Consider the following 13477-nt stretch of genomic DNA (forward strand, 5'->3'; position numbering starts at 1 on the left):
GACCTATAATCGGAAACAGAAGCAAAATTAAGGGTCCCATAAGGGAAGATATCAGAGTAGTCATCCAAGGAGATCTAGTAAACCAGCTCTCGAACCATCTCTGATGTGTAAGTCTAGGGAGCTTTTTGAAGATCTGAGTGTCTCTCTAGGTCCCAGCTCTCAACCCCAACGGCTAGTATGTAGCTGGTGAAGGCTGAGACTTGACAGCTGTCAGGGTGGTCAGCAGCACCAGGTACGGTCCTTTCTAGCGAGGCTCAAGTTCTGGGCTCAGTGTCGTTGTATGTAGCTGCAGTCTCTGACCTGGAACTGGTGAGATGTCTCAGGGGTCCCGGGGGCATAGGCTGCTGCCAGCTGTGAGCAGATTTCTTTCTGTATCACCTGTATGTCTTTTAGCCTGGCATACAAATCATTATTACTATGACATGTTGGTTCAGTAACATCATCTAATACAATCAGAGGAGCTGAGGTCCCATATAAGATCTCAAAGGGGGTTAGGCTGAATCTAGAAGGGAGATTTCTTGCTCTGAGAAGAGCAAGAGGGAAGGAGTATCACCCAGTTTGTGCCAGTCTCCATGGTTAATTTGGTCAGGGTCTCTTTTAGAGCTTTATCTATTTATTCTATCTGTCTTGAACTTTGAGGTCTGTAGATATAATGTAATTTTAGTCGACCTCTAAATACTTGGCCACACCCTGGCTTACCTTGGCAACGAAAGTAGGGTCATTGTCTGACCAGATTACCTTGGGCATTCCAAATCAGGGGAAGATTTCTTCCAGTATCTTCTGGATGACTATCGAGGCTGTCTCTTGTTTGGTGAGGAAAGCTTTTATCTATTCCTGGAAAGGTATCTACAAACACTAGGAGATAAGCAATTTGGGCCTTTTCTTCTGTTGTACATTCTAAGTGAGGCCATCCCTTAGTCCAGTCCCAGTTCCCAGTGCCTGTCTCTTGTAGGCCTGTAACCAGGATAGGCTCCTGAATAGCCACTTTATCTGTTTTGTTACTGTCCCATGTCACTGAATCTCTTCCTTCCTGATGTCCTGGGCAATGAATAATACTCACAGTTGTTGGCTTTATCAGGGCATCCAAGAGATGGTAATGCATCTGTGGCGCTGATATGTTGGGGGGTAGAGGTTTGTCCATCCCAGATGACATTTGTGTTGTCCTTCATTGTAGCATGTACTTATCTCTGACCTTTATGAAGAGAACTGTTTCCATTGGTAGACAAGGTAGCCTCGGCTTTCAGCAGGGATCAATCAGCCAGTCGCAGAGGTCTTTTTTCCACCCATTGGCTTCTGCCAGTACTTGATACTCATGCTATGGTGGCTCCAGGTCAGGATTGGGCAGCAAGGTGACCAGATTGCCCCCAACCGGTGGAGAATCTAGTCCATGGCAGCTGACCAGTGGTCCCATCTTTTGGGACGTTCTATTCAGAGGCAAAACATCAGCCACTCTATCACCCTGGATTGGGTGACAGTTGTTAGTGCCCAGCTGGCAGGAGTGATGGGTTCTAGGCAGAAGAGCACTAAGCCACACATCTCCCAGCATCAGGTACTGGTGCACTGAGACAGTCTTAAGCTCCACATACACAGTCTGCAGATATGGCCTCACCCAGCCATTTTAGCCCACGCAAGCCATCTTGGAGAGCAAATTTTTCATGAGCAAGGGATAGGGGCAGTCAGGGATGACCATGAGCTAGTGGGTTACCCGGCCCACGCCAAGGTCCACTGTTCTTCAGGTAGTCCATAAGTATTGTTTGTTGCCAGTAGCCCCCTGTACCCAAGGTATTTGGATACTGACTGGCCCACTGGGGCATAAGAGTACAGAGCGTTGGGTCTCTGTATCCATAAAACAACTGGACGGGCTTCTCTTCTATCTCTGCGCATAGCCAGCACTCTAGGACCAAGAGGCTCTCCAGTGGCCCCTCTTGTTCTTTCTGGGGCAGTCCTTGACCCAGTATCCTTTTTCTTTGTATTAGGCACACTGATCTTTAGCCAGGAATTCTCTTCTGTTGTCAGGTACTGTCTTCTTAGGTTCCCTAACTACTGTGGCCAGTATATGTTCTTCTCTTGTCTTTTATCTCCCTTTAGCTCTCTAATTTCTTAATCCTTTAAATTTTTGTAACTTTCTCTTTATATCTTTTCCTTATCTTAGCCAGATTGGTGGGGCATTTTCTAGCCCCTCGGAGACCCACCCTTGGAGCCTCGGGGCAGACCCGGAGCACTCCCTACCTTCAGGCGTATTGAATCCAACAGGCAGAAGTGAGGGCCTTCCATCCATGTCAGGAACATTTTTTTTTCTGGCCTCTAGTAGGATTCTGTATTTCCTGTAACAGCTACTAACAAGCATCTCAAGTGGGATGGTGAGAAAACAAGAAGAGAGTGCAGAAAAAAGAGGTCCGCCAAAAAGGACAAAAGTATTCAGTCACACAGAAAGACAATCAAAAGATTAACAGACAAAAAAAACAGAAGTGTGCACAAAAACAAAAGACAAGTGGCCACCGCAAGATCACCACAAAACCAAACTGATTCAGATGGGAGCTTCCATGAGCTCACCAAAAACAGATGAAGGGAAGCGGATTCCACATCACTCCTCTTTCTCACCAGAATCTCAACTGACAAGTTGTATGTTCAATCTAGTGGTAACACAAAACAAAGGCCTAAGACACACAGACAAAAACCACTCTGGAAATACAGATGGCCAGGAGGGCAGGTCTTTTCTCCAATCCAGGAGAATCACCGAATCCTCACAAGCACCCAGATGGGAATCTCCCAGGCGTCCCTGGGGTCCCTCCTCACCTCCTGGGACGTCTCCCAGGGCAGTGCAATCAGTGAGCCCCCGCACGTCTACCGCTCACACTCGCTTCTCTCCTGAGACACGAGCCTCCCTCTCAGCCCGAGATGGGAGTGACTGCAAAACCAGAACTCCAGAACTCGCGAGCAAATACAGACCCAGAGTAACAAATACAGACCCAGAGTTTAGCCGGCACAAAACACAGACACAGACAAAGACACAGACGCTATCTCACCTCCAAGTGGGTCATTGGAGACAAGGGTGGTCACCCATCCCAGACGAGCCCCCAAGTGAAAGACCCCCGGAGTGGGGAGACCCTCACTCAAGTCTCGGGATGACGCAACCCCCCAAGAACTCACACAAGACCGTCCTTGTTGTAATTACATGAGGTTTATCGATAGCAACCAGTGCACTGGGGTCGAGACTCGTATCCCACGCAGGGGCAGTGGAGTTTGACCCCGAGAGGCTGGGAGAAGAGGTATTTAAAGGGAGAAACCGCAACCCGAGGGGGCAGGGATGGCGTCATAGAATAACAGTGAAAAATCACAAGGAAGAACTCTGTCCCCCAAGATTGTTTTCTAGGAGAAGCTGTCTCCTACTTCTCAGATTGTTTAACTTCATGGTCCGCTAGTTCCTAGGAGAAGTTGTTTCCTGCTTCTCAAGATTGTTCTCTAAGATTTATGGTCAGCTAGTTTCTGGGAGAAAGCTGTTGAGCTGGCCAATGTAATTATCCATTCTATAGCCCTAGGAGAGGCTTCTTGGAACATACAATTCTGGGGCCTAACCTGTTTGTTTGTTTGTTTGTTTGTTTTTTTCTGCTCTAAACTTTGTGTCTAGGGGGGCAACTTTAAAACTTTTATCTTTCACATGTTTGTAATTCACCAGCAATAGAGGAGAGTTCCCCTTGTTTCACATCCTCCCCAGCATGTGCTGTCGCTTGAGTTCTTGATCTTAGCCATTCTGATGGGTATGAGATGGAGTCTCAGGGTTGTTTTGATTTGCCTTTCCGTGATGACTATGATTTTGAACATATCTTTAGTGCTTCTCAACCATTTGAGTTTCCTGTGTTGAGAAGTTTCTGTTTAGCTGTATCCCATTTTTTTTTAAATTGGGTTATTTGGTTTGTTGGTGTCTAACTTCTTGAGTTCTTCGTGTATTTTGGATATTAGCCCTTTGTCAGATGTAGATCTGTAGGGTGAAGTTTGTCTTATTGATTCAAACTTATTGAGTTCTTTGCCTTACAGAAGCTTTTCAGTTTCATGAGGTTCCATTTATTGTTGATTTTATAGTCTTAGTCGGTGTTCTGTTCAGGATTTTGTCTCCTATACCAATATATTAAAGGCTATTCCTCACTTTCTCTTCTATTAGAGTATATCCAGTTTTGTATTAAGGTATTTGACCCACTTGGACTTGGGCTTTGTACAGGGTTATAAATACGGAACTATTTTCATTCTTCTACATGCAGACATCCAGTGAGACCAGCACCATTTATTGAAGATGCTCTCCCTTTTCCATTGTATGGTTTTAACTTCTTTGTCAAAAATGAAGTGTCCATGGGTGTGTGGGTTTATTTCTGGGTCTTTGATTTGAAAATCATTTTCTGACATGGTATCTGTGGGTAAATAATACTTTACCTGGAAAATAAATAAATAAATACCCCTGTAGCTAGGAATTTGCTCTAACACTTCAATTGTTTTAAACCTATAACAAAGGAAGCAAAAATAAATTAATTTTTTAATTCATAGTACTACTGTCACCAGTATTTATAGATGGTTTATTTCTGGCAGGATTGTACTAGGACTTTTATATCTCCATATAATTATATCTCATTTTAATTAGCTCTTCATAAACCCCTGAAATACAGATTTATTTGGACAGGTGATATATTTGGGAGGCTTTGGGCAAAACTGCTTATTGAACACACTTTAAGGGGTAGAATCCCGAGCAAGAATCAGAGGAGTGCCCACCTGCTACTTATTTTTAAGGAGAAAAAAAATTACTGTCATGTAAAATCATCCTCAGTCACCCTCCTAACCTTAAATATGCCTTAGATCACCTCAGTGTCTCAACAGAGAGTTCCTGGCTTTAAATCTAAAGAAAAGATCCAGGCACAAGTAAACCTGGTAACATTTGCTGTCGTAGGAGCTGAGGAAGACACTTAACTAAGATTCGGTCGCCAAGGGACTTTGAGTTGCCAAGCTGTTCTCTGTGAACATTTCAGTATTCTAGATTTTGGGCTGAAACATGGTTTTCTGTATCTAAAAGTGAAAGAAATGTTGGCAGGGGAAAAAGCATCTGATCCTTTCTTTGTGTGTCCCTAACCAATCTTTATGTCCTATCAATATAGTTTACATGAGTTAGCGGTACAGAATTGAATGGCATCTTACTGAATTAACTGTGAAAAGTGGGGGACCACACTCTCCTTAGCATAGAATATGGAGCAAACAAAACATAAAACACATTCCAAATGCCCAGACCCATGCTTATCTAAACAGAATTTTATGGCAAACTAGTTACGTCTTGGTGAATGTCAGCCCTTTTGATGTTTTTTTGTTTGTTTGTTTGTTTGTTTTTTTTGTTTGTTTTTTTTTTGTTTTTGCCACAGTGATATAGCAAACTTGAAAGGAGTAGAAAAAAATGTTGATTATAACCAGTTTTTGGAAAAGGTATTTATAATCTGACTACTTTTCTCAAAGAACAGTGTGACTATATACCCTTGTGTGGGGCAGAGATCTGTGTTAGATTTGCTACCCAGCATAAGATTCCCTCTCTCTTCCTCCTCTTAAATCTCTTCTTGGTTTCCCTCCTTCCTATTTCTTTTTGTTCTATTAACATCCTTTTTCATTTCCATTTTCTTTTTTTCCTCCTGGTTTCCATCATCATCCAAGCTTCCATCACTGCCTGATATTTGTAAGTCCATTTCACATTGCACAGCTCAAGTGGTGTTGTTCTCTGAGTTGTTGCTCTACAATAATCTTTACCATCATGTTCAAATGCACAACAGTGTTTTTTTCAAATTGTGCTGGAAAGCATAAGGTTACTTTATATCACAGAAATGAGCAAGAAAAGAACAGATATTTATTCTGGAAGGGTGAAAAAATAAATCAAAGTCTCTTCCAGTTCAAGACTGACACTTTCTCAAGTCTAGCAAGTGAAGTACAATCAGTACTTGTAAGAGTAATATTTGGAATATTTTACATCTGCTGTGAAAAGCACAGCATGGGCAGGTGTTCACCAGATTTATATTCTGTGATGTCAATAAATTGACAGTGACCAGGTGGGCAAATCCCTAACTGCATCCATGGCTGAGGAGAATTGTAGGTCAATATGAAGTGTGAGACCCATAGTTCACATCCCTGATGCACATCACTTTGGCTTCCTGTCCTCATCCAGAATAAGACCAGTAGAAGGGAAGGGATAATCTGTCATTATACTTGATGTGTTCATGAATATGATTTACCACATATTTAAGTGCTACTGTTGAGTCATTGGTTGGTCTTCCAGTTTTTTCCTAAATTCTCTAAACGAAGAAGTAGCTACGTTTTTGAAAGAATCTCATGAATTTTCTGAGAGAATCAAGATCCCAGTTTTACAGTCATTAATAGACAAACATTAAAAGTTACATAGAATCAGAAAAAGTTAATGTCCATAAGGAAGGGGAGGGGGGAGGGGAATGTTTGCCCGGATACCGGGAAAGGGAATAACACTCGAAATGTATATAAGAAATACTCAAGTTGGGGCTGGGGATTTAGCTCAGTGGTAGAGCGCTTACCTAGGAAGCGCAAGGCCCTGGGTTCGGTCCCCAGCTCCAAAAAAAAAAAAAAAAAAAAAAAAAAAAAAAAAAAAAGAAATACTCAAGTTAATAAAAAAAAAAGAAAAAGTTAATGTAATTTAAATCACATTCTCAGATTTACAGATATAACTGTTTTCTTTCTTATTGTTTTAATTTTATTTATTTTGTATCCTGCCTGCAGTTTTCCCTCCTTCCTCTCCTCCCAGTCTCTCCCCAACTCTGCTTCATCCACTCTTGTTCCATTTCTCTTCAGAAAAGTGTCTCCATCATGAGTGTCAACCAACAATGGTATATCAAGTTGCAGTTGCAGTAAGATGAGGCACATCCTCTTCTATTAAGGCTAGAAAAGGCAACCCAGTAAGAGGAAGGAAGCAAAGAACAGGCACAGAGTCAGAGACAGCTCTTGCTCCCACTCTTAGGACTCCCACAAGAAGACCAAGCTATGCACTGTAGCATAGATATGAAGGGCCTAGGCCAGGCCTGTGGAGGCTCCATGATGGGCAGTTCAGTCTCTGTGAGCCCCTATAGATAGGCCCAGGTTAGTTGACTCTGTAGGTTTTCTTCTAGTGTCCTTGATCCCTCTGGTTCCTGTAATCCTTCCTTTCCTTCTTCTCAGGATTCCCCAAGCTCTGGCTAATGTTTCCTTCAGTTGCTAGGTAAAGCCTCTCTGATGATAATGGGGCTAGGCACCAATCTAAGAGTAGAGTAGAATATCATTGGGAATCATTTCATTTTTTTTCATTTGTGCTTTTTCTTTCAAGGGTCTCTGAGCTATACAACCTCTGGCTCCTGGTCCTTCAGGAAGTATAAGGCATGGGCTCCCTCTCATGGCATGGGTTTCAAGCTGGACCAGTTATTGATTAGCCACTTCCACAATTTCCTCACTGCCTTTACCCTAGCACATCTTATAGGCAGGAAAAATTGTAGGACAAAGGTCTTGTGGCTGGGTTGGTGTCCCAATCCCTCCACTGGAAGTCTTGCCTGGTTACATATCCCCCTGTTGCTAGGAGTCTTAGCTGGGATCACCGTTTTTGATTTCTGGGAGTTTACATTGCCTTAGGTATGTAGCTTGCTCCAGAGATGTCTTGCCATTCCTGTTGTCTCTCCCAGTACTGTTTTTGCCTCCATCCCCTTCATACCTGATGCCTCCTATTCTCATCCCCTCTCCCCAACTTTCCATGATGTCTATTGTTTATCCTCTTTTCAGTGATATTTTTGTGTTCCCCCCTTGAGCCTTCCTTGTTACTTAGCTTCTTTAGGTCTGTGTATTGTAGCATGATTATCCTTTAATTTATAGCTAATATCCACTTATGAGTGAGTACATTCCATTTTTATCTTTCTGAGTTTGGGCTACCTGTATCAGGTTATCTTTTCTAGTTCCACCCATTTACTAGAACATTCCATGATGTCATTGTTTTTTAATAGCTGAGTAATACTCTATTACATGAATATATCATATTTTCTTTATTCTTCTTGGGGGACATCTAGGTTTTTTTCCAGTTTTCGATTTTAAAAAACAAAACTTCTATGAACACAGTTGAGCAAATGTTCTTGTGGTATGGTAGAGCATCCTTTGGGTATATGCTCAAAAGTGGCATAGCTGGGTCTCGAGATAGATTTATACCCAATTTTCTGAGAAATTGCCATGGTGAGTTCCAAAATGGCTGTACCAGTTTGTACTTGCACTAGCAATAGAGGAGTATTCACCTTGCTCCAAATCCTTACCAGAATGAGCTGTCACTTGTGTCTTTGGTCTTAGCCATTTTGACAGCTATAAGATGTATTCTCAGAGTTGTTTTGATTTGAATTTGCTAGATAAGGATGCAGAACATGTCTTTAAATGCTTCTCAGCCATTTGAGGTTCCCTTGTTGAGAATTTTCTGTTTGGGCCTGAACTGCAGTTTTTAATTGGATAACTTGGTTTGCTGATATCTAGTTTCTTGAGTTTTTTTAAAAATATATTTTGGATATCTGCCCTCTGCCAGATATGGAGCTGGTAAAGATCTTCTCCCACTTCGTAGGCGGCCATTCTGTACTTTTGATGGTGTCCTTTGCCTTATAGAGCTTTTTAGTTTCATGAGGTTCCATTTATTAATTGTTGATTTTAATGCCTACCTAATTGGTGTCCTTTTCAAGAAGTTGTCTCCTATGCTAATGTACTCAAGACTGTTCCCCACTTTCTCTTTTTCAGTGTTTACTATGGGTAACATTTTTTACAGATTTGAAAGAAATATTAATCATTTTTAAAACCAATGTCAGTACTGAACCTTTGGATGATTAACTACTCTGTGGTATTTCTTTCATCTAAACTGGCATATAAAAGAAAGCAAAAATGACAATAAAAGAAATGTACCAATTTATTCCCTACTAATAAAGTATTGAACATAAGGGGGAACGTGTGAAATATTGGAATGCAACATAGAGAAATTCCATTACCCATCGCAGTTTCGGGTCATATACTGTATATAAAGAGTAATTACTTCATTGGCTGGAGACCACAGTGAAGGAATATAGAACGTGATGAAAGAGATTTTGTGATAAAGATTTTACCACAATGTATTTGCTTCTAAAACCTTTACCAACCTAAGGCAAGCGCATCTTATTTTGTCTTCTGATGGCAGGGTATGGGAGTGGCAGAAAGCTCAAAGTACTATGAAAAGAAAGAAAATTGTGTGAGCTGATTTTAAAGAATTTTATCTAAAAACTATATATCACCATTTGAATTTTTAAAGTAACTATTTACAATTGCCCTTTTCATGGCCTAAATGATACATTGTGTCATTGTGCATGTTGATCCTGGTGATTCCTAACATGCCTTCACTTCCTAACCTTGTATGAAACTTCTGGATTTTACTTTCTTCCTGAAGAATTTAGTTGGGTTATGGGTTCTATGAGTAAAAATTTCCTTTCTCCCTCTAACTTCTCCTACTGAGGCTTTGGAGAGGAACTCCCTTCTAGGATAAAGAAGCCATATAATGTGTTATGGAGAGAAGACATTGAAGCTGGCCTGTTTGGCTGGCCCAGCCAAAGCCCTGCCAGTTTTCTGTGAGCCTCAATTTCTAATGAATAGTGGAGAAAATATACTACAGGACGGTTCTGAGCAATGACCTGGGTGTATGAGAACATTGCATAGCACTCACTAAACATGCATCTGTATGTTTTCTTCAAATTTACTTAAAGCTTATTAAAATACAAAATATAGAAAAGCCAAATTAAAATTAAAACCATGCCCTAACTTCCTTCTTTCTCTTTCTTTTCTTTTTCCTTCCTTCCTTCCTTCCTTCCTTCCTTCCTTCCTTCCTTTCTTTCTTTTCTCTCTCTCTCTCTCTCTCTCTCTCTCTTTCTCTCTCTCTCTCTTTACAATGTTGGGCAGGAATTTTAATTTCATTGAAAAAATTAGGATTTATGTATCATATTAGTTTTTCACTTAATTTGAAATAGATTATATGCATTTCATTATTAAAAACTAAACGTTTTCTGATTTCCAGAATAGTCCCATCCCATGTGTTAATGATTTCCTTTTGTTAAATTTATAACAAAATGTCAGTGGAAATATTTTCAGGAGGTTATTAGGTGAGTATATTGGGAATATTACCTCATAAGTTACCTCATTACCTCATAACTTGAAATATTTGTTGCTATTTTTTACTTAGCAAATCTCTAAAACCTTTTTTTTTTTTGGTAGTGCTGTAGCTCAAAGGCCAGAGATTCACATGTGTTTAGCACACACATATAGCGCAGGCTGTATTCCAGCCTGAAAATTTTAAATTTGTGGTAACTTTTGATAGAGTTTTTAATTTTATGAAATCACTGTTATCAAGTTTTTTCTCTGGGGAATTTTTTTAAATGCTTGCTTTTAGAAAATTCTTTCCTATCAAAGTAAGTAAATACCTACATTGTCTTTTTAGAATTTATGTATAGCCTCAAGTTTCAAAAATCAGTTTAGAATATTTAGTGCTATTTGAGGTAGATATTGATGTAGACTTGGACTATCTAATAGAGTTGAGAATTTATCTAACATAGGGTTAAATGTAATTTTCCCTAAGTATTATGACAACCAACTTGTTCATTCACAAGCTCCTTTTATATGGTGAAATTCTACCCCACTTTTTTGAGACAAGATCTCATGTAGTCCAGGTTGACCTTGAACTCTTGGTTATCCTGCCTCCACTTTCTGAGTGCTGGGATTACTGGCATGTATCCAACATGATGTATATAACAGTCTCTCATTATCTGTATCTTATTTTAATTAAATATTTGATCTACAAAATGTTTTCCCATTATTTTACCCTTTTATAGAAATGTCTTTACTACAGTTACTTATTTACCTTTAAAGCAAATTTAAAAACAGTTTATCAAATTGTCTCCATTTCCTTCTACTCCAAACGTGAGTTTGGTTGAGCTTGCAATAAATCTGTACATTCAACCTGTCTTAGTTAGGGTTTTACGTCTGTGAACAGATATCATGACCAAAGCAACTCATATGAGGACAACATTTAGTTGGGGCTGGCTTCCAGGTTCAGAGGTTCAATCCATTATCATCGAGGTGGGAGCATGGCAGCATCTAGGCAGCATCCCTGGGCCAAACACATACAAACTATCGCACAACCACTTCCAATATTCTACATTATAATACAGACATTTTCTGTTTTCATAATTTTTAAGGTTATATCAAAATATTTTATTGTTAGTGTGAAAGAACAGCACATAACCTTGTACTCAGTGGACTTTTCGCTATACAGCAGTGCACTTTAACTTGCTTATTTCTCTTTCCTTGGGCTGGAGATTGATGCTATGGATGTGTGTACACTAAACATGTAGTCTACCACTGATATGTACCCCACCAACTCTTGCAGAGTTTTTTTGTTTGTTTGTTTTATTTTGTTTTTGTTTATTTGTTTTTGGTTTTTTCTACATACAGAATAATTTATAAGAGCACTTTGCTGCATGACATTAAAGTATTTAGCTAGTACTTTGAGAAGAACATTGTGGATCAGGCCAACTTTGCAGCTTTGAAAACAACTGGAAGGAGCCACTGTTGGTTTGTTTTCTCTAAAATGTACAATTACATAAGCTTGCATAAGTGAAATGAATGTTTTGTTTTGTTAAATGAAGAGGGAGAAAATAGAATAAATCGATGCATCTCAGTGTGTCAGGGCCAGTGAAGGATGACTTGAATACAATGGAGAATGCTGGGTATCTAATTACTTCCCATATGGGGCTTTGAATATCCCTCACCTACTTCTTTTGACAATCTTTTTGGCATAAGGTGACTAATGTAGAAGATTTATTCTATTGACATTATATTTAAAATAAGAACTCTGATTGGTATCTATAATCATGATCATTTATAAAATTGGTCTATACGGCCTTGGCCCCAGAGTACTGTGAAGTCCTTGGAAGAAGCTTTGCACCTGTGATCCACTTGTCCTTGGTTTCTAGGAGGCAGAATGGCAGAACATCAGCTCTGGCCAAGTATTCACAGTATAGTGTTTGGACTCTTCTAAAATAAAAGTCAGTATGTAAATGTGCAACATGACATTATTATCCTAGTTTCCTGGCTGCTTTCAGCAAGCACTAACTGCCACATGAGGTCTCAAGTGTTCTGGCATAGTACACAAGTGTTCAAAAGAAGTTAAAGTAATGAAATTGGATCTATATTTCCATAGACATTCAAGTTGGCATGCAGAAATGGAGTCATGGAATCAGGGTTGGATGGTCTCCACCAAACAACCTAGGCAAGTGTCTGTGATGGTAGGCTACTAAGCTGAATTTCATCGTGAAAGGCCACCACTACTTCTTCCTCTGGGTCTAAAATTACAAAACTGTGCACATTTCCCTAGGTTCACACCATGCTCAGGACGTGTTATGCTTAATCCCCTCCCACGCATTCCCTGGTATACAAGCATTGCTTGATTATAAGAGTCAAGTTGAAGTATGTACGAAAAAGGATGTGTTAGAACTGTGTCTACCAGTATATATGACTGTAGACTATCTGAGCATTATTTTGAAGATTAGTGTGTATCTGATCTAGAAGTGTCCAGTTAACGCATCTCAGTACTTCTACCCATTTTTTTTTCAGAGCTGAGGACAGAACCCAGGGCCTTGTGCTTGCTAGGCAAGCGCTCTACCACTGAGCTAAATCCCCCACCCCTACTTCTAGCCATTTTATAAATTAGTTATTACCGCTCCCCAGTATTCTTGCTTGTGCTCAGTAGTTTATGCCATTGAAGTATTTGGTCATCTAGAAATACAGTTCAGTGGTAGAGTTCTTCAGAACGCCCTTGGTTCAATAGAAAATAGAAAACAAACATCCAAGGAAAATATGGAAACCCAACTAAGATGTGTAGGTGGTGGCGTCAAGAAACCTGGTTTGAACTGGCTTGTAGTTCAGTTACTAGAGTGCCTACCTAGCATGCAGTGACATTCCTAGACCAGACTGCTTTCTCACCTGTAATAGCATGACCACCTGATATCACAACCAATGGGTATTGATAGGGAGAGTGAGGCAGGAAACAACTTGTCGGAGACTTCAGGTGGCCAGTGAGCACCAAAGAGAACAGACTCTCAGGAGATAGCTGCAGTGAGATAGCTTACTTATTGGAAGAACAAAGGCTATTTAAACTTTTGGGGAGTGGGTAGGGAGTCTCCAGGGAGAGTGTCCATCATCAGCCAGGGCCAGGGTGCTGAGCATGGCTCATATACATATGAAGGAATTTCAGATATTACTGGACATAACCTTTTAAGGAGAAGCCCACCGTAGCTGCCAGACTGCATGGCCCTCTTCAAGGGGCACAGGCTGCATGGGCCAGGATATGCAGGCTTGCAGTCAGGGTTGGGAAGCTAAGGTAGTTGGGGCTGAAGCCATCCTATTTCTGCTGATCTCAAGATGA

At 40.4% G+C, this 13477-nt stretch overlaps 1 protein-coding gene across 16 annotated transcripts in view; it reads left to right on the plus strand.

The window, feature by feature from the left end:
• The window catches only part of Mctp1 (multiple C2 and transmembrane domain containing 1), a 694629-nt gene that overhangs the window by 671762 nt on the left and 9390 nt on the right, over nucleotides 1-13477 (plus strand). The window lies entirely within an intron of this gene.

The sequence above is a fragment of the Rattus norvegicus genome, chromosome 2 (genome assembly GCF_036323735.1).
Source record: "Rattus norvegicus strain BN/NHsdMcwi chromosome 2, GRCr8, whole genome shotgun sequence".
Classification (NCBI taxonomy): Eukaryota; Metazoa; Chordata; class Mammalia; order Rodentia; family Muridae; genus Rattus; species Rattus norvegicus.